At 37.8% G+C, this 26,813-nt stretch overlaps 1 pseudogene; it reads right to left on the bottom strand.

Moving 5' to 3' along the window:
• The window catches only part of LOC139724880 (uncharacterized), a 139,857-nt pseudogene that overhangs the window by 47,816 nt on the left and 65,228 nt on the right, over positions 1-26,813 (bottom strand).

Here is a 26,813-nt window from a genome sequence, read left to right as displayed (position 1 = left end):
ATGAAAATACAATATCTCTGTGTGTCCTTCTGATTCCTAATCATAAATCTTTTCACTACTTCCTTGGCTAAATGGCTGCTACTTGAGGGCCATATACCTGTACTCCAATACTGAGACCATTCGAGAATGGTCTCAGTTTCTACAGTTCAATATAAGTTGAAATAGATCACCTTGGAAATATGTTAAGCCTCACATTATAGTATCTGTCATTCATGTGTGAATTGCAAACATGTGTTAGTATGCTTATAAAGGTCCATGGGCAGTATTGATCATCACAAACTTGGCACTGTCGTAACCCCTGTCTTGAGCAAAATTACAAATAATCCTCTCATATAAAGAATAGACAGACACAGCAAACTTTTCATATAGTACTTGCTTTAAAATCAAAAAGCTAGAAATGGGGAATTCGCTGTGACACTTTGAGTTGGACTAAGATTTAGGACGAGGAAACAAGACGGCTGAGACAAATACTGAGTGCTCTTGTTAATGCTGCGAAACTGTAATTTATTGTGTTCTGAAGTACAATCCTTCACGGCCTTATTCTCAATCAAGAGATAGAGAAGAGAAAACGCCCTTGACATCAGCAAGCCTATTCCACAAATGAAGGTGAGCATGCACACTACACAATGAATACACATCATACATCCTTGTTTCCTTTCAATAGGTTTCTCGTGACTTTCTTCTTCATTTTGGAGCATACAGATATTAGAGTTCAGTCCCTTAAAAAAAGGCAATTTATCATACAAAGGAGAAAAAAAATTCATGCATTGACAAATTTTAATTCAAGTGACTGTACTGTTTACAGTTTCAATAAAGTCAAACGCATATCCCCAAATTATAAAATGTTCATAAAATGAGGGTTATGAACTTGAATCTCTTTGCATTCTTGTACTTTCATGAGACACACATGAGACTATAAAAGAATTGTAGATATGAGAGCAAATACTAGACACCATATCTATTCACACTCTTCTCAGGTTTCAGCTGATGAGTAAAGCAAGCCATACTGATTAAAATCCAACTGATGTTGCTCACACATCAATCTAACTTTAACACTACACTCTTGTCCCCCACAGGTATATTAAAAGTGAATGTAATTTCATACATATGAATTATAATTAAGAGCTTTTCATAGGGTACAGTGTCATTGTCTTTGATAACAGAACATATCCTACAGATGTACTTCTATAGACAATAATATGTCTATAGAATGAGCCTGAGGGATTCAAGTTCTATAAAGGATGCATTCAGATCCTTTTAATAACAGAGTGGAAATACACTGTACTCTGCCGAGGGTCAAATAACTGTGGTGAAATAAAAAGATAATAAAGACTATTAAAAGAGGAAATAGGCTACTCACCTGTGCCAACACCCAGATGGAGAAGCACATGAACATTAAATCCTTTATGGCAATAAAACCATCACCTAGGAGATAACACACAGATGATGCTTCACAGAGTAAGCTTGAATCAGCATCTACGCAAGCTGCTGCCGTACACTGCTCCATTCGTCAGAGGCCGAGAACACACACTCACCCAGTCTTTTTATCTTTCTCTCCCTTTCTCTCTCCCTCTCGTACTCCCTCTACCGACCCCTATGGTCATAGATGAGTGGGTGCTACGAGATGTGAGAATGGGAAACAACCCACACACACACACACATACAGCTCTCAGTGCTGAAATGAGTGTCTGCGAGCAGTGCGACTGCCTGTGTGTGTCATGCGTGACTCGAGTGCATACATTTCCCACTTGTGCCAGCACACGTAATGCACAAAAAGCTGGCGAGGTGAACTGTGTACCCCTCCCCCTTGATTTGATTTGATTTTTGTTTCTCACATATCAGGTTTAAAAAACGGCTCCCATCACAAGTACAAATTTACAGAAGATCAAAATAAAAGTATTCAGAATACATGACATATCAACAGTGATAAAAGCAGAGTCCTGGATAATTTTCAATGAGAAATAAAGACAGTGTTTGTAGAAAATCACATACTTTTTTGCGATGAATGCAGACCACCTATAAATAAAAGCAGAATACTTCCCATAACTGTGAATCGAAGTGTACACATGCATAATCATGCAGAACTAGAGTGCATTGGTATGTCACTGTCTGAATTTCTCACTAGGAGGATTAACATTAAACAGTGAAATTCGGGGGGGGGGGGGGGGGGGGGGGGGGGGGGGGGGAGCAGTACTACAGCATATCATACAAGGTGTACCAAATATATGCAGAGAAAACTTGTGGTAGAAGCACCATTACACAAGACATCATTATGAAATACAGATGCACAAAGGACTGAAAATACGTGCTGGAAAATAAAAAGGAGAAGACAGCACAAATTTGATTGCACTCTCCATGACTCCATTTGTGTGAGGATCTCACAAATATCGCAAATGGTTCACAGTTCGTCGAATTCACACAAGACACATGTGTGCCATTACAGAACATTAACGCACTTCTCTGCTCTTTTCTGTCACTCTACCATCCACTTAAGACCTAATTAACTGTCTCTTTCAGCACCTCGCTTCTCTCTGAACACTCTCCTGTCTAATGCATGCCAGGCCACGACCATTACACCATTAATTCTGCCATGCCAATGACTTCATCAGTCCCACAAATGCCTTTCACTGTCGGTCCACTGGGGGCATCCTGAGGAGCTGTGTAAGGGAGCCGCTGACCGAGATAGGCAGCCTGTGAGGTATCTGCTTCATCACGATGCTAACTGCCCCTGACTCTTCGCTAACAGAGTTATAGGGAATTCCAATCCCCTGCCGCTCATTAGGGGATTGAAATTCAGGTGTTAAGTCCAGATTAGGATGACTGTATAGCTCTCTTCAAGCAGCCTATCAACCAAAAAATTTTGCCTGCTGACCTTTATTGTCATTGTAATAGAGCACGAAGAAAACACCGGGATAACATATAGAAAAGTGGCAATTTAATTGGTTTCCATTCGGATAAAATTCAAATGCCAGGCAATGTAATGTGGTGTCATTTGATTTGAAGTCCGTGGTGTCAGTGGTGCATATGCCATATCTTAGATGGGCAGTTCATATTTCATGGACAATATTTCACACAATTTACTAAATGTTAGATCATAACAAAATGAGGATTCAATGTAGAAAAAAAATATCCTAACTTCAGTGAAAGTTAGCGTGATACATCAGTATTTATTACATGAATAATCAATTTGCTGACATTCAGAATGGTTCAGTGACACCCTTTTCCCCCAATCCTCCCTACTCCACCCCTGTGAGAAATGACAGCAATCTCTTGACATGGGCACATAGACATCAGCCAGAAGGGTGAGCTGACCAGGCACCATGTGATCCTCACAGATACCCTCTTCCTCTTCCTGTCCTACATTGACGGAGGAAATCCCCACATCCTGATAACTTTAGTTTGTGGGATGGGACAGGTCAATTTCAACAGTTTTCTCCAAAGTCAAAACAAATACAAAACAGGAAAAAGAGGGGGATTTTTTTCCCCTTTGATAATTTGCAAATTATAGAAAAGTAGAGATTGACAAGTTGGCAGGGAGGGCCCAGTATCACAAACAGACTCAAGTGATTACAAAATTGACATAATTTATTGTGACCATGTGGTTTATGATTGCATCTCATAATGAACAAATTTGAATTCAGTAGCAAAGCTCTGTAAATAGAAGGTGCAGGACATAAATGAATTTGCACTTTTATAGAGACACTTTTTTTTTGTGGTGGTGGTGATGGTGGTGGTATTCCAAAGATAATAGTGACAATAAAATTATTATAAAATTATTCTTGTAAAATTTCATCAAGATAAACATACATGAAATCAGATTTTTTTTTTTCTTGCTCAACAGCATTGGTAGAATAAATATTCTTGAAACTACAGTTGTTAGGTGAGATTTTTGAGAGACGGCCAAACCAGTTTTGACTGATAGGGAACTTTACTCAAATCCTTGTTTGATTAAGAAAAAAAAAAAACTCTTCCATGGCAAATTATTTGGTATCTCAGTTCTGATGGTCATGAGTTTCGTTTATGACTCTGACACACTTTTTCTTTCTTTTTTTGCTTTTAATGGTATATGGTGACAAGAGACATCATTTGCATGACAGCCAGCAACAAATGAATTACAAGGCTAGATGTAATTTAAAACAATGAGGAATGCTTCTGGCTCTAATCACTTTCATCGAAATTGGCTCAGCATCAGCGCTGACAGGATGCTGTTGTCATGGTGACCAACATCTCCCTATAATGCACAGCCATATTAACCGAAACATGCATGGTACGTACAATGTACGTACAACCTAGAAAACAGACATAATAATAATAATATCTCTTTTACACTACGAGTGCTGGTGGGCAAAAAGAGCAATAGTGAGGTATGGAATATTTTTTCTAATGCATCTTGAGATTATTTTATTTCTGCTGAATATGAAATTGACATATTTTCAATGAATTTCAGAGAGAAGTAATAACATTTTTGGTTATATTGGGATAACAGCATACTGAAAAATAGGAATACATGGAAGGTCAAAAACAGATCAAGATGGCAGGAAAGGGGGACAATTGGGGAAGGCAAGAGAAAAGATCAGTACGAGATCAGAAGGCGCAAAAGGGAACAGGATGGAGAATGACAAGAAAGATGTAAAGACTTGGAGGGAAAGGGGTACATGCAAGATGTAGAAGAAACTGAAGGAAATGAGGCTGGACACTAATTTATTTGTTGTTGAGGGAAAGGAAGACAAACAGACAAGAGGAAGGAATAAGGGGTTAGAGGTACACTGTACACTGCATGGACGAAGGCAAGAGAGAGTTGCTTTCAGACACATCAAGTTATCTTTCATTACTATTACGCATGGATATACAATGTTTTAATATGAGACCATCACATCGAGTTATATGTTCTTTGCAATGTACTAGTGTATGCTATGAATTGACATGAGCGCATACATGTTATACGATGTTAATTGTATGGGCAGCATGAGACCTTGCGCACTGTCATGTTTCATAGGAAGTCTCTCCCCTGCGCAGTATGAACTATGTGCAGACTTTGCACAATGTGTGAATACATATACATTCACCAAATAGCTCCCGCAAATCTGGCGAGTGCTGCGAATTTTGATATAGGATGTAAATCTACACGTTATACAGGCATTCACACACAAAAATGTTATATCCGTTCGAGACGAGAATTCTCTAGTCTGAAAGTGGAGAGTGCTAAAGGAAAGAGAAAGGACATAGGGGCATGGTGTGATAGCTCACAACACTTTGATACCCCATTTTTAGTGCACCATAAAGCAAATGGGGGGGGGGGGTCTGCAGCCTCCTATAGCAGTCTTCTATATAGCAGCCTTGAGCAGCCTTTCAGCTCAGTATTCTCTAAACAGAATACGGAAAACGAGATTCCATCTGATCAGGTTCTGAAACAACCTATAAGGAGTGGTTTCAGAGCCTCTTAGCAGCTTCGAAGAGCTTTGGCTTCAGTATAGAAGCTACAGGTTTCAAGAAGTGTGGGTTTTTTTTGCCGATCTAGAAGTAAATCACTAAGGTCATCGCCAGCTAACATAAGCCAGCCAGCCATCATGACCGACCACAGCTAATAAACGCCTCACACTGCGCACACTTTTGCGCTCCATCACGTTTGCGGTAAGAGATTCAAAAGCCTGCACAATTTATCAGATGGGAAACATGACTACCATGAAAATGGAGCCAGTCAGGGCCTGCATTTGGAGGGCAGCCCAAAACAGACCGCTTTTTTGAACCTCCTCGAGGAGGCTCCAAATTTCGCCTTCAGTAAAACGGGATATAAGACACTGGGACAGAGGATGGCTGGTAATCCAGAAAGGGGGCACAGGTACCCTGGGTCAAAGGGGACGCTGCATATAACATCTATAAACCATTACCAGAATGTTTTGTGAGGAGTAATCAAGGAGTGACCTGGCAGTGACGGTAGACAATTTCGGTGACATGTTTACCTCTTTCATCTGCTATCTCCTTCCCTGGAGGCCTAGAAAAGCAGACTCTTAATTCGGACAAGCTGTGCCCGACATGTGCGCCAGTAAACATACTCATTAGCGATGTCTCCAGCCACACAGTAACAACTTTGCGGTCAATAGAACTCATCAGGCACTCAACTGCCATATCGTTTCATTCCAGCAGTCTTGTCTCTGTTCTGTCCATGGCCATTGAGGGAGTTTTTCTACAGCGGCATCCCTGCCTCAACCAATTGAAGATGATTTTATTTTCCTCTCCCCATATTCCCCGTGGACTATGGCAATAGTACACAAGAGACGAGTCTTTTTCAGGGTTAAGGAACTTCTCTTACCACACAGGCTAATTCACACAGTCACATTAAAAACAAAACAAACAATAAGATGACGCTTTTCAATCACGACAAACTTTGACATGACAAACTTTGGAATTTGCAAATTTACATACAAACTTTCAATTTCACAAAGCTACTAAAACGGAATATTTGCTATCTCAACTTGACCCTTCATCCTTCCTCTGTATGAAATGTTATTGATGCCCATCAGGGTACTTACATGCACAAATTAGATTGAACAAATACATTTTTTAAAAAGAATCATCGAAGATCTTGACTATTAACCTGGGAAAAACCTATGCTATATTCTCTACGTAGACACTCATCTGTGCATATCAAATTAGCATATAAATTAATCAATTTCTTTTTCATCTTAGTTTCTACAGGAAGACCTGCAAGTTTAATTTAAATCAGCTTTTTTCCCTCTCCCACTGCAAGACAAAGTCACCGAGGAGGACGTGGGATAGGACAAGACCTTGGGTAAACCAGGACAGATGGAATAGAGATATTAATGGAGGAGAAGTGATTCCCTCCCAGATCATTATCATGGAACAGCCACTTCCCCCAAACCGCCTCCCCCCAGGCTTATACACTGCGGGGTTTGGGCGAGAGTCTCTCCTCTTCGGAGTAACCATGGAAATGCAAGCTGAAAAGGTGCAAGCCAATGACAAGGGTTGAGTCACCCCTTTGGCATGGCACTGGAGATGATTCTGCGGAAACTAGCGACTTGTAAGGTCTCCCTTAGCACAATTTTTTGTCGATAGTCTCATGTTTTCATGTTTTCTCTTTTTTATTCCATTTATCATCAAACACAATGCAAATACCACTTAATTCCCTGGTTGCACTGCTACACTAAGCTTCTAAGCTTAATTCACAGGCTTACAATATTTTGAATATGTGCATAAGTACACACATATGATGCATTACGCAGTGCACATATTCATTTCTGCTTAGCATCTAGGCCTATGTTCATGTTCAAATAATGGAAATTCTGCATTCCTGGCTGCCAGTATATTTTTATATGTGTGTGATATCAATATGCCAAAACAATAAACTCACAAAGGTATAAAAGTACAAATATCAGCAACATTTTGATTGATAGCAATTATTTCATTTCATAAATGTATGTTAAAAGGAAGAGACAAGACATTCCTACCACAAAACACCTGCCTTTAAGCATTTTCCTAGACCTTGGTATTTCCCTGTTCCCTGACAACTGTTTTATAAAGCTATTAATCTTCTGCGAAGAATTCACTGTAGTACTGTAAGTGTTGATCGAGGCATCATTAGACATAGGACATGGAGTTAAAAGAAGGAAGTGAGGCATTTTTGTCAAGATGTGTAAAAGAATGTTTAAAGTTACAGCAGTTATACTCATCCAGCTAGTACATCCTTGGGCTGGAACATGAAAATGTTCTGTTTACTGATGTGTTTATGTAGAAACATGGAATATAATGTGTTGTATCTCAAGTAGAGTACATCAAGTAAGGCCAGACAGGATTTTTTGCCACTACTCACGAGAAAATCTATTCTGACAGATCTGAGTTAATTTTATCTTATTGTTGCTTGACACACTCATCACGTAGCAATGAACACTTAATGTACAAAATGTGATTACAGGTGGGGTAAAAATAGCACACTGATTTGTTTGTATTTTTTAGATTGGAAAAAAAAGGAAGATTTAGATAACAAAAGTCACAAGTCTGTAGGAATGCATGAGAATGCACCAAAACATTGGGACACCATCTACTAAGTCGGTAGTGTGACATGGAATGTAAAGATTAAAAATCAGTGACTGTTGCAAACTGAACAAAAAATTACAGTCTACTATTTAATCATCTTTGTGTAGGGAATAAATGAAAGATATTCAACGCAATAGTATACAAATAGTAAATGGTCACGTATGCCATGGTACAAGATTTCGCACGAGGTGAAAGATAGAGGCACTTTATTCAACGAGGTGAAGCCAAGTTGAATAGAGGGCCTCATCTTTCACCGAGTGTGAAATCTTGTTCCTTTGCACAAGTACAGACCATACACTATTTGTTTTACAACACCCCAGATGTCACAGATGTGGTCAACACAGATTCTTGAATTTAGCACAGAAGTGGCAACCATTTGTTGTGAAAGGCGAATGAGTAGCACAGTCCAATTCAACTGTGTATGTACAGTCCGTACACGAACATCAAAACTGATCAGTTGAAGTTGTTTTCCAAAATAAGTGACAAACTCTCAATCTCAATTTTTTCTGCTTTCAACTGATATCCTGCTTGAAAATATAAGATATTGATTTCAAATTACTTTTTGATGGGATGAATTCCTCATACCATTTGTATACATGCATGTACAGGTACATATTTCACATCAACGCCATTGTTACACAATGTCCGGCAAAATATTACCTGCTCTTACCAAAATTATTTGTGCAATGCATACATGGATTATATGATAACTACACATTGTACTTTGAGGATGATTTAAAGAAGAGACAATGAGACTTACCACACAAGGCACTGGCCAGCACTGAGTCCTCCAAGCCGCTTGTAGTAGGACAGAATCCTCTCCTCACAGTAGGCCAGAGAAGGGTGCTCCCGGAGGGTGTACTGAGGTAGAACGGGGAGCTTCTTCAGCACTCTGTGGGCCCGCTGGTCACTGTTGAATGGGACAATAGAATGGTGCCAATCAGACACAATAACCACGCCCTGCCTCATTTCACTCTCGAGAGGCTTGGAAACTTGCATTCCATGAATGACTGAGAGACGCTCGGATATCTCGCAAGCAAAATCTGTAAAACCGTCTATCGCACCCATCTTTCGAGGTGGAAAGGGTCTGTGAGCAATCTAATGCGCTGAATATCAGTAATCTAATGCCACCAAGAAGATCAAGAATAAGGAACCTGTCTTGGGCCTCCAAGCACTTCCAAAAATGTGTGGATGTTCTGAAATTCACACACCAAATTAGAAGCAGTAGGGATGGGGTGTAAAGGATGGTGCTGCTTTTCTTCCTCTTTTTTTACTTTAATTTTTTTGTTAAACTTTTCTGGATGTCTGTCAGGATGTATTGAATTTCATCTTGTTTGTGCAGACTGATCAATTTCCTTCATATTTTTCAAGCCCCATTTTGACTATGCTCCTTTTCTCCCCCTACTCATACCCTCTTCCTGGCTTCACCATACATTAAAATGCAACGCCGTATCACGATGTACATCACACGTGCAGAGTCGTCTGCACCTGTTCCGCGCTGGATGTGATCTGGCGTGCGATGGCAAGGCAGTGGACTTGACGTGACATTTCAGGATGAAAACAGTCCTATTTCTCAAGGACTTTTCTTCTCGACTCCCTTCCACTAGTTTGCAATCGTGAAGACTGCAAACTCTGCATATAAATTTATACTCACTGATACATACAATGTACATCACCCTCCCCCAACTTGTAAAAGTTCCAAATGAAGAATGTATGTTACGTGAGTGTTTACAAAGTGCTTGTACAAAAAAACTTATCTGAAACTGTATCACCTGAAATCCAAGTGGAAGCCTCAAATTTTAATCAAGATCTTCTTTTTTTTTCAACTTGAAAAAGTGGATCTGCTCTACTGAACCGACCTTGGCATTTGACAATGGCCTTCAGTGAATTTCCGCTGCAATCTCTAGTCAGTGAATGGAAACTTTGTTTGTATATTTTTTTTTTTGTGTGTGTGTATGTGTATAACAGAAATCAAGATCAGCTGACAAGATAAACAGATGAATGACACCATGATGGATAAAACATACAAACAACCTGAAAACCTAATATGCCATAAGCATCCCATCCAGGTTAGATTTGATATGTGTTGACATTGGTCCTCTTCTTTCACAGGCCCTATTGCAGCTATAAAGTGACTACTTGGGAAGGAAACAGAAATTATCAGTCTGATCTATAAACTGCAGGTGACTGGAAGATATTCTATGCAATGAATATTGAAGTAAAACTAGATTTTACAATACGTACATCTTTATTCATTGAATAACCATGTGATAGCTTGATTTGAACTTGAAGCTTTTTAAAGGGCAACTACAAATGGGATTTGTGAGACTTTGGAAAGACTCCAAATCGGAATCCCCTTAATTTCTGAATACCTCATAGGCTGTGTTTGACTCATATGTGCCAAAGTGTCCCTCTTCACACTGCTTTGCAGTATATATTTTGGGATCTAAATATATGGGTCACAAGCTGTGTTTTTAAACTGATTTTCAATATTCATTTGAAACTTCATCTCCTTCACATCAAATAGCTCATAGATTTTGTCCTCAAATTGGAGAATGGGATAGACTAACAGAAAAATTATGATTTGGGTACTAATTCTAGTTTGGTTTAATTATGGGCAAAATTGATAACGACTTGACTACAGAGAGCTAACAAACACTAGCTATCTACTCTCTAAAGATATGTTAAGTGGGATATAAGTAGCAAACTTTGTTATGAACTGTTTGTCTAAAGGCATACAAAATCCAATTACCACAACTGCCACTCAGATCACCTGAGCAGAAGGCGATTTGTTGTTGTTGTTTTTTTTTTTGGTCAACACTGACCACAAACATTATACTACTGATTACAAACTGGTCCAGGGATGATCAATAATTAGGCAACCCTTCCCCTACTCCCCATAGATTTTCATATTTTCATGCAGCTTTGAATATTTCGCAGTCATATAATTTCTTCATGACCTCTTTTCACAGATGCCCCTTCCACTGAGAAGAAACACTGCCTGTTAGCTTTGTTTACCTGGGAAAGGATACAATGTATTTTTAGCTAGCTATGATGGCCCTGGAGCAAGGGTTGTCACGATTGAAATCAACAGTGCAAACTTCACAAAGTTAAACAGAGCAAACAATAACATTAAAAAAAAAAAATCTGAATGCTGAATTCCGGCAGGGTGAAAGTCATATCAGAGTCATTTACATTTTGATTTCGCACATTTCAACCATACAGAATGGCCCTTCACAGACACAAAGTAAAAGTAGAGTGTGACAACACATCACATGTGCACCGACTGTGTGACAGGTAGAAAGTAACAGTCATGTCAGTTTCATTTTGATAGATGATTTTACACCTATCTGTCATGCAGAATGGCCCCTGATAGAGACAGAAGAACAGTCCAGTGTGACAGCACATTGCAAGAGCAACAACTGTTCTCTCCCACAAATATCTTAGTGGTTACACTTCAAACATGTAGGTGGAAATCCTGTCTATATTTTCCTTTTCGGGCTGCTGGCATCACTCTCTTTCATTCTCTCAAAGATTTGAATACAATTGCTGTTCTCATTGAACAGACTCAGAATTTTGAAAGTTCAGTTGTGATCAGGGTCACATCTTTTTGATGCAGTGTACTCACTTTAAAAAAGAAAAGAAACTTTTGGGGTCACAATTATTTAGGACGAGCTGACCTGTGCATGTTATGAATGGTATGCTTACTAGTCTACGTCTCAACGCCAAGTCAATATACCATGGGGAGCCACAACATGGTAAAAATAAGTAAGGAGCGGCACGTGGGGTGCATTGTGGGATATACAATCTCCTCTCTTTTTTATTTTATTTTTTTTTGCGGTCACCATTCTCACAGCATAACTTCATGTCTTTTTGCAAAAACTCACACTAATTAGTACGATTTGGATCACAACCCAAATTGTGCAAACAATTGCATCATTTTGTTTTCACTGTAAAAATGTCAAATTTGGGTCGCAATCCTGATCGTGACCTAAAAAACCCAAAGTTTTTTGAGCCCAATGAGAACAGCACTTTTTTTTTCAGCAGAAGACATTTAAGAGCCCTTGATGTAACTCAGGCAAAGACTTTTTGGCTAACAAAATTGTCACCTATGGTCTCTATCATTCAATCTGCATACTACAGACACTAGAACCAATCATACTGCTAGCAAAAATTTAAACATGAGAAAAAAAAAAATCAGAAAACTCAGTGCATTTGGGTGACAGTAGCAGGCGAATCGTAACAACACCACAAGATTTCTTGCCAGAAAAATCACAGACCAAAGTGTGATTTTTGTAACCTATGACATTTGCTTCTATATTTTGCTGTGAAAACATGGTAGAAAAATCCTGATATTTATCACGTGACTTCGAAAGAATGCACTCCTGTCAAGCAAAAAAAAAAATAAATAAATAAATAAATAATTTTAAAAAAATGAGAAGCAATTTATATGCGCATTATGACAGAGAAAAAAATAGCCATATTTCCAACTTCGCAACTTTCATTGAAGAGTGAATGCTCAAACATCATGATTTTTCGTGCTGCATCGCTTTGGATTGACAATGGGGCTTGTAATCATCCCCGTACTTTGAAAAAGCAAAATGCAACCTTGGAGGCAAATGAAAGACTACAAGAAGACAAGATAGTACTCTGAATATTAAACATTGTTCCTTCTTGTTTTCAACATAAAAGAGCACACCAAAGACAAACACCCAAAATGTCACACGTGCCCCACATCATTTGCCCAACAGGCCATCGTCAGGAAAGCTCACCCAGCTAGATGGGGGCGCTGCTTCTAACATTCAAATCTAAGCTCACAAGGGAAAAAGGAAAGTTCAAAGAGACTGTACCGCCCTGCAAAAACTTTGTCTTAAGATGTGCCTACAGACACGATTACTTCATGACTTCCTGTGCCCTATCTACAACTGATGTGTATTATTTCCTCCTATCTGTGAATCTAGTGTCTGGTGGACCAATTAACATGGCTGAGGCCCCTTTATCACTTTTTTTTTTTACATGTTCAAGCTCAAGTTATCCTTCACACCTGTGTATGAAAAAAAAAAAGTCAGTACTGACAACAGAAAGCCCTGGCTTTGTGTAAATGAATGATGTACATATGCTAAAATTGGCATTAAACATTATACATAGGATGGATGAAGGGATGATAGGGATGAAGTCATATGAAAACTAAGCAAAATATTCTTTGCCATTTAGTTATTTCTTCTTTCACTTATCATATCACATGACTTACGAATGTGTCTCTTTTTTTTTCTCTCTCTTTTTTTATGCTGTATCAAGAACTCAGCACAAATGCTTCCCATATCAACTCAACATGAAGTGAAACTTGAAATTTCAGACTATTGGCACAAAAAAAGGGGGGAAAAAAGATTCTTGAATTGCTCTTGCCCTTAAAGAATTCCCACGGCAATACGTATTCATTGTTTTCCTTTCACACCCATATGGCAGGATGTTATCTTACTGTATAGAACTCTGTGATGTTGAGTTTTGGACAAACAGAATACCAAAGAAAAAAATAGTGAAGGTTCTTTCTTCAATGTAGCAATTTGGCAAAGAAAAACCATTTACATTTTTATCCCTTTCAAATTAGAATACATGTTTTCATTCAAACATGAGCTCATATGCTAGGAAATTGCAGTTACACTTGTAGTAGTGCATTATCTCTGCAAACTACTGTTGATAATACTGATAACATTTTATGTTGATCGAAAATACCTGTAGTATGTGAAGGTATAGTATACAGTCTTCTTACACTGAGTGAATCCATTGAACTGATAGTTGTAACATTTGTACTTGATGTAGGAGTTGGTCTGAAAATTATGAGAGTCAATAAAGTATGTTGACTACACATATATTGCTCCATAGGGACAAGCTACACAAAACACACCCTTCTCAAAAAAAGAAAAAAATCATTGATGATTTATATAAAAGTACGTATGCATACATGTGAATATCTTCACAGTTAAGGTTGTGAAAAGTTGCATGGCTGCCCTCCTATGGTGTAAAACTGATTAACTCAGGAAAGGGAGAAACCCTGTGGAGTGTTAATGTTTGCTTCCAAGAATTCTTGATGGAAATGGCAACATGCATTATTCCCTCTGTGAGCAGGTGGGTATGTCTTGTCTCACAGAATGAAAAAAAAAAAAAAAAAAATCCTGGCCAGGTCCCATGAAGTGCATAACTTACATGAACCCTCAATTTATGCCTTTGACTGAGTATTTTTTTGTTTCTCTACTTTGTTTGCTTGTTTGTTTGTTTGTTTGTGTGTGTGTGTGTGTGTGTGTGTGTGTGTGTGTGTGCGTGCTTAATTGGGTTGTTGGGGTTTTTTTGTGGGGGAGGGGGACTGCATGAATTTCCTTGATCAAGCTGTTTCATTTTGTGTTAGCTTCCATTCCACTTTCATTTCTGTGGAAATTCTCCTTAACGTCTGAAGGAATGCAAATCTACGCTAGAGGAGAGCTGGGAGTGGTTCTTTTTTTTTCTGTATTGCCCACACATAACTGAAACATCCATTAAGATATCACACGACTTCTCAGCTGCTTGTCTACCTCCTGCTTAGTCTCTGAAAATGGGCATTGATTATTCCTTTTATAACTTTCAAAGCTTCGACGAGACATTCAAGTGCAAATACAATGTTGCAAGACTTGAAGGGTATTTTCAGATCTATTAAAGCCATATCAATATGAGGGGCTGTGATGGATGGTAAAATCTGACATCAACCTCAACTAATAATTGTATGAAACAAACTTGTGGTCACTTTCAACTCTTAAAAATACAGGGCCCTAAAGGTTCTGCATGCAAGCAAAAACAATACAAACTGCATCATACATATCCTATGGTTCAATGAAACCTGTATGAAATTATTAGATATATGACTGACTTGTAGTGACTACTTGTATATAACCTAACCTCATATGCCTCTGGTAACTCAACTTCTTCTAGTACAATAGATCTCAACAACCTCAACCAGGGACTGACATCAATGCCGCTTTGCAGTTATAAATGCTCACATCAAGTGATGATGTTAACGTTAGATGAAGTTTGAAAAGGTGCTTCCAGAAGGCAAGAGTGGTACAGTTCCTTTGCATGCTATCATAAAAACTTCTGCTCGAAGACCAATTCATTTGAGGGAATTATGATATCGCAACTCAGAGAAACACAAACTAAACATTGAGAGCTCCTCTGTAGCAGGGCTGCCAACAATTACCCATCCAGACCACATAGATTCTAGAGAGCAATCAGGTTTATATAACGTAGGCCTACTTGCCTATTACAGCGTGTGCATCTCAGTGGGTAAAACTACTGTATATGCTATAAATATTTAGCAAGTCTAAATTTTCGTGAATCGGGACTTCCCGACAATTTGGCAGGTGGTTAAATTCATCATTGTGGAGTACAGTACTGATCACAGAAAAGTATACGAGCATGTTACATCCATGTCGGGTCAGAGTTAATATTCGGCATATGAAGTAGTCCGCGAATCAGGGAGATCTTTGCATTCTCTTATCCAGAGAGGAAATACTGAAGTTTTCCAATAAAGCCCCTAGCCGAATTAGGGAGACTTGGCAGCTCTGTGGTGTGGATTAGTAAAATGGACGTCTGGACCTTCCACGTGACTTGACCATCACGTGGTCAATTTTGCTTGTATGTTCCATGGAGAAACATCAGAGGCATATAAACAGCATGATTGCCAATCCGCTGACATTCTTCACTTGGCAAACACGGCTGCATCTAATGGTCAATTCTCACACATCTCTCTTCACATCTGAAATGAGCTCACTCGCAATTGTTACATAACCCTAGGCAATGTTACACTTATTTTTAGCGTTATCTACAACAGGATGCTGTCGGTGTCCCGACACAGCCTTGCAACCTCTCTGACTTCATAAATCAACATGTTTCGATTAGTTTCAGACATCTTTCTCAGTACATCCAGAGCCTGAATCCAATACAAATATCACGTTGCTTCCCACATCCACTGCTTCATCACGTCACCCCTGTATATGACATCCCCGACTTACTTTGCATTTCATGTACAGGTGTATAAGAGCTGATAAGAACTCAATTAAATGCAGCAGGTGTCTGAGTAGTCAACATTCTCTAAAAAGTTGTCAAATTCTCTTATTGGCTTTGATAATGTCAATTACAGTTACCCGTTAACTTATTTTTTCTTACTTATTTTCCAGTCACATTCTATATCTTTGAAGACTTAAACAGGGAACTTTCAGAAAGCATACAAGGCTGAGAATTGATCCATGGATATGCACGTGCCAATTTAACTAGCATTTATAACATAAATACACTCACCAGCGGGTTATATGATTATGTACTTTTGTCTGTTTGTTGAAGTAGTCCATCATATACATGTTCATTGTATATGCACTGGAATAAATACACAGACCAGCTCATCTGTGATATGTTTGCCCTCTATTATCACAATAAAATCATTTTGGGCCTTTTCTTTTCCATTCTGAAGCTAATTTACTTGTTTATCACACTCAATTCCCCAAAAATGAAGTTGATGATAAATAACCATCCATTAGACTTTTCTAAACAAACAAGAGACCCGGGGGTCACGCGCTCACCTGAGTATCGCAATTTCACCTTCCATGCATTCTTGCACATTCTTACCTGAGAACATTGAAAACTTAGGTCTGCATATGGACCCCCCCCCCCCCCTCAACTCCAGGGAGTGGGGGGGGGGGGGGGGGGGGCAGGCAGCCCTGGATCTGCAATGAACAAACTTGGAACTAAAGTCATCAATGTACAAACTCATGTTATTAACTTTGCTTTATAATTTCTTGTTCTAGAGTAGAAGATTTTAAATATTCCTTAATGTGGGGGGGGGGGGGGGGCCCTCTAGGGGCCCCCAAGAGGGACATGGTGCCCATTTGAAGTAATTGCGATTCTATCCCCCTAGGGATGCTACCTGCTAAGTTTGGTGAAAATCAGACATGGGGATCTCAAAGTGAAGATGAAAATGTACAATTTAGGCCCCATTAGGACCCCTCCCACTCCCCTCTCCAGGGTCCCAAGGGGGGGGGGGGGGTACCCCTGATTCCACCAATCCCATGAAAAAACTTGAAACTACAGTCATCAATGTACTAACTCATAGTATTATCTAAGCCCTATCACTTCTGGTTCTAGAGAAGACTTTTAAAGATTCCTTAATTTTAGGGGGTTTGGGGCCCCCTGGGGGCCCCCCAGGTGGGCCATGGTGCCCATTTGAAGTAATTGAGATCCTGTCGCCCTAGGGATGCTACCTACCAAGTTTGGTGAAAATCAGACATGGGGATCTCAAAGTGAAGATGAAAATGTACAATTTAGGCCCTATTAGGACCCCTCCAAACCCCCCTCCCCTGGGTCCCAAGGGGGGCACCCCTGATTCCCCCATGAACAAACTTGAAACTGCAGTCATCAATGTACTAACTCATAGTATTAACTAAGCCCTATCACTTCTGGTTTTAGAGAAGAAGATTTTTAAAGATTCCTTAATTTTAGGGGGGTTGGGTCCCTACTGGGGCCCCCAGGTGGGCCATGGTGCCCATTTGAACAAATTGAGATCCTATCCCCCTAGGGATGCTACCTGCCAAGTTTGGTGAAAATCGGTCATGGGGTTCTCAAGAAGAAGATGAAAATATAAAAAGTTTACGCACGACGCACGACAGACGCCGGACGAAGAGCGATCGCAATAGCTCACTTGAGCCTTCGGCTCAGGTGAGCTAACAAGCCTGAGTATTGTACGTTTATTTCAATTAATTGAGATATATTTCTGCAACACATTTAGATTTATAACTTTCACGCAATAATTTTCTATTCTTACATTATTTAGCAATGTGAGCAAAGTCTCTTCCTCTTCATGAGGATCATCTGATTAAGCAGGCATAATTTTTCCTGTCACAAGATCCCTGACTGTACTTCTACAATGAACATCACATGTTTTTTTTTCTTTTTTCTTCTTCATTTTTTTTTTTTTTTTTGGGGGGGGGGGGGGTTGAATTGCCAATGAATTTCTTTTTTAATCCCCTATCCCAGCCTTGCTAATTTTGTCAACCTACAATAATAACACTCTAATATACATGTATTGCTGAACTCTTCAAGATGGGGAGCTGATGGCATTCATAATAACACTCATATAAAAACAGAGTGTGGTTCAGCTCATGAATGCTCAAAAACATATTGCGAAGCAAAAAGACACACACAAAAAAGACACACACACACACAAACACACACAGACACACTCACAGACACACTCACAAACACACACACACACAGATTTGTTGATAGAAATCCTTCGAGAATGTGATAATTGAGAACCACACTCCACAGTCAATTTGTTATCAGCAGATGCAGGAGGATGAGAACCAAATTGATGACTTCCTGGACTGCCTTCATTATTCACTCTCTACCACGAATTAAACATAAATTGTTGTCATAAACATATGCACTATTAAGGAACAATCCGTCTAGCAATATTCACCAGTCTCGTAGAATTCTGTACTGCAAGGAACTTTTTAGCTTGTCTGTGGAATCCATTCACACTTGTAGAGTTCACGGTACTTTGCAACCCATTTCAAGAAACAGAAATTCTCCATCTTTTTCCCCTATCTTACACAGTATATATGTATTACATTTGTATTACATTTGTACAATTGAATATAGAGGGTTTACTTTTCTACTTTACACATTTCACAATAATCAAATGATTTAAAATGTTACAATGCAATTTTGAAATGATGTGTACATATCCCTGAAACGAGAAATAAAAAGCACAATATACAGTTGAGGCATGTTGGCACAGACATGTTCTTTTGTTTGCATCCCTCATGAAACCATCCCTGTCCCCCCTCTCCCCACAACATGTAAAAAAAAAAAAAAGACAGAAGATAATCGGTATCATTATGGTGTAAACTGTTTCAGAGTTGAGCAAATTAATGTGCAGAAGGGGGGGGGGGGTTCATAGCATAATTTTGTGACAGTTATGTAACTGTTATCACCATCACTAGTTTACATATGAAAGCAGTGTCATTCTATTTTTACCCTTATGATAAACAATCTTTATTGTCTAAGCTACATGGATGAAATATCAAAATTATCTTTTTTTTTATGAAGTCACAGCAAATTCATAAACATTGATGTTTCACATGATACACAAAGACATTATAACTGTAACAATGTCTCTTTGTTCTTTTATAGAAACAATGAACAAAATTATAGTAAAAAATTCTTGATTCAGCACTTAAAGCACACCATATTTTCAGTCACAGCATGGTTACTGTAATCTCTCCATGACTGCTGTCTGACAACAAAACCTGGCTGGAATCTCACCTGGTGTAGTCGCCCTCTGTTGCTTGCAAGACGTACGCACCAAGTTCAAATACAGTCTCACTGTCAGCTTCTATATCACCCTGATATTCATGGACAAAAACAAATAAAACATGAGACCACAATGTTAATATGACAGACATATATCTGAGAATAAATCTACAAATCACCTGATTCTCACAACACTTTCATTTCACAGAAAGAAAAAAAATTTCTTCAGTTCGATCTGGACATGGAGAATGATCTTTGATTTTACTGTAAAACGAGGAATGTTTGCGTGCATTTGAATTTCGCAAATTTCGTATGAGCCAAGATTTGCGAAATTACAATGCATGTGAAAGTTCTTGTCTATACTATACGCATTGAATGTTAGAGGCAACTCGCAAAAATTTCATGCCGTGACAAAAGCAGTCGGCTCCAATTCGCGAAAATTTCATGCCGCAAAAATATCATGTTTTACAGTATTCTTCCTTGCAACAACTTGGCACATCTGAGTTCATAGCATGTCTTCTGTATAAAACAGTTGCAATGCTGTCCAGAAATATGAGAAAAACAAATACCCCAAAACAAAACCTGTCATGTACAATCAATTATGATATCCACACAGTTAGTAAAATGAAACTGTTATGAAAAACATGTATCATACCGATCCATCTCTCTAGTTTCTTATAAGATGTAATTGACAGACAAGATAACTAAAATAAATGAAGGATGTAGAACACACAACATTGACAGCAAATATGACAGTTTAAACTTACTGCACCTTCCTAAGCAAGTCAGGAAGATAGCTTAAAGCTAGGAGTAAAAAAGAAGGCTATCGAGAAGATTGATTTATTTCCTTGTAATGCTACTCTAGCTCTAGGTGTTCTTCACAGCTATCCTTGGCTTTTATGGTTATTCCACAGAATCAGCACAGGAAACTGACTTCCTAGAAATCTAATTCAAGTTCAATGTTCCTGTAATGCATATGATGGATTGATTAAGTGAATGAAGAATATCATCCCAAATGTCTACAGGTTCCCATATAAATCTATGTGTGTGGAAGTCTCATACGCGTTAAAACATGGTAAGAATAACTATCGGAATAAAAATGTGTAGACTGAGTAAAAGCACTATTCAGAAGTACAATGTATGACTGCAGACCCATTCTCATGATGGAAGCCCAAGAATATACAGGAATGATTCTGAGAGATACTGTATCATACATTTCAATACTTAAAGGTGCTTCATAAAGCTTACTTTGTTTACAAAATAGGATGGAAAACCTTTGTAAATGTCTACAGTAAGTAAATATGGCAAATACATACTGTACAATAAAGTGAAAATACAAGTAAATGGATATAATATGCACCTGCAGATAAAAGTAAAGTTTGCAAATAATTGCTTAATAATGAGATCCATCAATCTATTGATATAGGATTATTGTTATACTTAACAGATTTAAACCTTGCAATTCTATGCGACAAGTAGATTTTTTTACAATAATGACAGTGACAGAAATCAAAACTTTGAATGAATCATATTAAGTGCTTTGCATCTACCATATGTTCGACTGCTCCTCTCATTGCTATATTTGGCCATGAATCTCAGCATGTTTACCAGAATATTTAAACCATCGGTACACAATAAAGCAATGGCGCAGGGAAACCAGACACTTCTCCACATGCATTCTTGGAAATTTCTAATCCAGTCCCATCTTTCACCTCCCACCATCACAACTTCAAGAACAGCAAGACACACAAAGAGAAATAGAGAGAAAGAGAAAGAGATAGATAGATAGAGAAAGAGGATAGAGTAGACATGAATTACCCAGCAGGGTATACAGACTTCTTGATAAAAAAATCCCAAGTCTCTTTGTTCTGTGTGGTAAAATTTGAAAGTTGACACCTAATCCAAACCAGCCCCCATTAAGCACTTATACCACCCACAATAACTTCACGAGTACTTCCTTGTATAACTCACATACTTTAAAACCTGAAACCTATTATTTCCCTCGCATACGACTACTCATCCTTATTCCTGAAATGGCGCACTAAGCAATGTTCTCAAGTTAAAATGAATCTAGACTTTCCTCAGTATATCACTTCAATGATTTTGTCTTTATATGCAAATATATAGCAACTTTTATGATGCACATTTTGTTTCACATGAATATATTTATGGGTTTGTTCTCGAGTTTTGTCTTGGTTAAAAAGTGTACAGATCCTTATCAATCGGACTGTCATATTAATCTTTGATATGAAAGTATGACTTAATAGATATATTCCAAACTCTGTCATCAATGTCAAGAACATTTTGTTTTGCAACTGAGTGCAGAAAATCAGGTTTATACTTAACACTTTGCATATGAATGATTCATGTTGATCTGAGAGTAAAATGATAGTGTGTGGTCTTCTACTTTTTTTTTAAAGCACGACAATTTACTTTGGCAGAGACAAGGATATGAAAATGAATAAAAACAAAACTGTCACAACTGTGTTCTGCAGAGAGAATCAAGTTCCCATACATTCTGAATCCTGTCGTGACAAACCAGGTCAAACACAGTTTTAAAACTACATTTTCTGCTTGCATGTTAAATAGCACCATTGATACAGACATATAATATCTTGAAGTAACTCTTTTCACAAAATAGTATGTCGATGATTTTAGTGTCAAAATTTCGTCGTGATGCATTTCCTTGCTTTTCTCAACATACAAGTGCTTTAATACTCCTTTCAGGTAATCGCGGTTCAATTATCCGCATCCAAATAATGCGGATGAAGTAATCAAACTCGCGTTCATATATCCTATGAAGTCCGCACTACTTTTACGAGTGCCCGTTCATATAACGGTGCGAAAGACGGAGTATTTGTCATGGTTACTTATCATACATAACAATTCGACAACCCCAACTTTCCTTTTTAAAATAATTTCAAATTGAAAAAAATACTAATTTATTACAATACACAGCCACAAAGTATTTATTTTTTCATAAAAGCTAACATTTGAAAATTTCTAATCAACACATGCACGTGCGTGTACAAACTGCAAAACTGCTTACAATGCAGTCGTGATCGGGACGGGACTCACGTGTATGCACAGCTCTCGCTCAAGCTCAGCAATCAGCGGTTGTGCGGGAAATCGAGTGACCTTTGACCGAACTGTGGAATGTTAGTCCGCATAAGTCGTAAAACGTGTTCATGTATTCTCTATCAACTCCTGATGCTGCAATAATGCGGATAATAGCTGCATCAAAATAATGCGGACTATTTTACTCCTCTCCCGTTCATGTAATCAAAATTTTACGACTTTTAGTGCTCCTATTTTCCTCATCCACGATTACCTGAAAGGGGTATAAGATGCCTTTTTGATTAGACTGCAGTGCAATGGTTCTTAATATATCTTCTTGTTTGTATGTGTGTGTGTGTGTGTGTGTGTGTGTTTCCACACTATTTCTGGGTCATATAATAAAAGAAATTAATATTAACAAAATGAAATAAAATCTATAAAAAAGAATAAAGGAATACATCGAAGGTGGCATGCATGCAGAAAAAGCAGATATAGATTGAAATGTCAAAGTGTCTTTACATTTCCTATCATATGTTGTACTGGCATGTTGTATCATTTACATTTACAATATTGAAGATTTTCTGGAATCTCCCTCCATTATACACTAAATGTGCTACCATTTCCATAAACTTTGGGTAAAGTTTGATTGCTACCATCACACCAATATATCCACGCATGATTTTCTTGTTTTTCATTTTTCTTCCTGAATGAATATGTGGATGGCAGAATGGTAGCTAAGAGCAACACAAAACAAATATTAACACGATTAGAGTGAAACCAAGTCCACTCTTGTGGTACAAACTCAAAGGCCAAGGAATCACATTTCTGTGGTATAGTATTGTGTCTTTTTGTTATAGTTTGGTTTCCTTGATTAACTGTTTCATTCAGTAGAGTGAAATGATTCTTTCATTAAAGCCCATAGTTGTTCATTACTATTTTTGGTTTTGGATGCACAATTTTCAACAGCCACTTCATTGCTAGATTTAAAGACTCTTTTTTTTTCAAATTGGCAACACATTCAATAATTTTGCATGCCTTTGTTACATTGATGGACTGATTCTTAAATTGGCACCACATTTGAAAAAATTAACATTCTTGTTTCTCCCTCAAAACAGCAATTTTTTTAATACTTCTTTCTGATATGTGCAGATTTGATGAATTTAACCAGCCCCATTTAATACTTAGTGTGAAATATTCATAAGGTAATAGAGAAAATACATATTTTCAAAAAAGGCTATGGAACATTTGAAACATCCTAAATAAATTAATAAAAGAAATGCTATTCATCTTCAATTTTGAATCCATTATTCCTTGGATTACAAGAACACACACACTTTTTATATCTTTTTAAAATCCTAAATGGTGGTTCTATACATTAAGGGACTAAAACTTGTTTGAATTTTGATTTTCCAACTCTCAGAATTGACATTATGATCACTTCCAATAGTATATCTCACATTCACATTTTGTAAGTGCTTTATACAACATGGTATCATTCATGCATATTTCTCTACCGGTAACTTCAGATTGTACAACTGTTCTAAACATTATTATTTCGTAGAAGTTCAGTATTTATGGATCATTATGTATTTGAACACAACATGGCCTGTGGATTTCCCTGCAAGCACAGAATGTGCTTCTCTATGGTACAAGACCCATTATTTATTTCCACTGGTTACACTGTGAAAGGAATGTCTGCACTTATCACATGACAAGATGCATGCAAATCATAAACACAACTTTCACAAGGCATTTCCCAAAGGCAATATAATATGACTCTTAGTATCGATTACATTCATAGACATTGTACAAAGGAGTCTGGGGGTAATAAAAAAAAAAAGGTACCGTACTCTTGAAAACAGCCCAGAAAATGTGGTAAAGTATCTGTGCATGTCACAAAAGTCTTAAAGTCCATGTGTAGTTTTGCATGCAGATTTTAGTTGAGAGAAAGAGGGAGAGAAAAAAAAAGAAATCTGGCTGAAATAAGTCTGAAATAAATCATCTCTAATAATGTGAACGTAAACAAAAAAAAAAGCCACAGATCATGTATGCTCACAAAGACTGGGATAAATTTACATTTAATGTCTGACCACAAATTCACAACAATTTCAGAATGTTTTCTCACCTTTCAGCAAATGGATCATTATCAATATCAAACTTGCCCTAAAAGTAAGCAAACCACACATATCCTGCATGTGCAATGTGCTGTACCACTCGATCAGATGATGACTCAAATGTTTGAATTACTAACTACTACTACTACTACTATCACTAATGATGACGATAATAATAATAATAATAATAATAATGATAATAATGATAATAAAAACAATAATAATAATAAAGATGATAATGATGATGATAATAATAATAATAATAATAAGAAGAAGAATAAGAATAGTAGTAGTAGTAGTAGTAGTAGTAGTAGTATTGTTATCATAACTGTTACTACTACAACCACTATCACCGTCAACATCATCATTAATTTAAAAAAAAATCAAAAATAAGAGTAATAATAATAATCAAGTACACAGCAGTTCAGCCATGACAAATATCTGGCCTAATTGTAAATCAACATCACTCTCATCCCACTGACCGTCCCACTGTTCAGATGTAGCGTCTTCCTGCAAACACTGGATACAAACAAAGATGAGTCATGCATGAGCCCATTTGTCAAGAAGACAGCAAACTCATCTTCCTTTTCATGCCACTGGATATTGAGAGTGTGCTTTTAATACAGGCGGAGGAATTTTGTGCTTCAATCATTTGCAAGGAGTGCAGTAAATGGAGTATGTATGTACTTGCACGAAAATTTGCTCTTCCATTCCAAACTAGAAAATGAAGTGCTATATATATGACAAACTAGAGCTGAGAGTGGATGCGAGCGACTTGGCATGAGGAGGGGTGTGAAAATGAAAGGGGAAAGGGACCAATCATGGACAATGGCAATAAAGTGTCAAGTACATGTACCAACACACACTCTCATGATGCTGGTTGACAAAACTCTGTGTTCTCTCAGCAAACTAAATGGATGCTTTGAATAATGTATCACTATCAGGCTTATGCAACTCTGTCCAATGATTTGTGAATGCAAAGTGCAATTCATCCTGCTTTATTTCTCCTAATAAAAGCTCACTGTAGCCATTTTTCCCCTCAGGACATTTAACAATAAAAAGGACAATAAAATGTTACAATAGCTATTCTTTGCTTCAACATTGTCATCTTGACATAGTAATGAAACCCCTATAAATCAAATTGGCATTACTGATGTTTATAAACTTACCTCTCTAAACATTATCAATTATTGTTTTTATTACTATTAGACAGTGTCATCATTGCCCCACAAAAAAACAATCATTAAAACCTACATTCAGCCAGTGTAAGAACCCACATTGTAAAGCCAACCTTACACCTGAGATTCCATTCCTGAGATCTTACTCGACAGCCAAAACTGCTTCTTTCTTCTTTTTCTTTTTTAGTTGACTCAGATCACCAAGAACAATGTAGATTTATTGACAAAGTTTAGAAAAATATAAACGAGGCATCAAAATATCTTGTTTTATTAGCCATGTCTGCATTCATATCCTGCCAGCCAAATGCAACTTGCTCACATCAAAGTTTAGGTTTTAATTCATGCTAATTGACATCAGTATGTCTACAGATGTGAGCAGCAGCTGCAGACCTTCAAGATGCAGTTGGTGTGTCCTAATCAAAATTTTACAAAATGATACAAAAGTTGATCCTCAAATAAAGATTGCAGAAGAAAGTAGGAATATGCCCTGACATCTTCAGATTTGTATTCGTGATCACCACTATCCATTCTTCTCATTTTCGTTTTTTTTTTTTTTTTTCTGCTTGTGTCTCGTTTTTCTATGCTCTTTCTTCTTCTTCTTCCCTTTTTTCTGGTCATTATAAACCATCTGTCTGTAAATGAGAAATCCATCACCAAGTCTCCATCATGAAATTTGACTGGAATGACGCAAATGGTATCTGGGCCAGATTTGGTGCAGACTTCAAAACCACAACAGCCAAATTTATCGGCCTCACCCTCCTCCCCCCCCCCCCCTCAAATCATAGATCTTTTTTTATCATGACTTATCTGCCATAGAACCCATTTTATGTGTGTATAAAACATATTACATTTTAACAAGACATGTAGAATTTTAGAGTCTTTGTAAAATTTGATGGTTTTTGTTTTCTATCATCTTATACTGGAATCATTTTAATCAATTAGACTTGGTAATGATGTCTTCATATCACACATCTCCAAATGCTCTGCACACAAACTGTCAACAAATTTCCTTTATTCTGTTGTGTCCCTTTGATATAGCAGCTCTAGGAAGAATTCGCAACCACTGAAAATCAGATGC

This window comes from Diadema antillarum, unplaced genomic scaffold, assembly GCF_040938485.1.
Source record: "Diadema antillarum isolate AM-2024a unplaced genomic scaffold, OU_Dant_1.0 seq00000002_RagTag, whole genome shotgun sequence".
In the NCBI taxonomy this organism is placed as follows: Eukaryota; Metazoa; Echinodermata; class Echinoidea; order Diadematoida; family Diadematidae; genus Diadema; species Diadema antillarum.
This window is presented reverse-complemented; position numbering and strand designations above follow the sequence as displayed.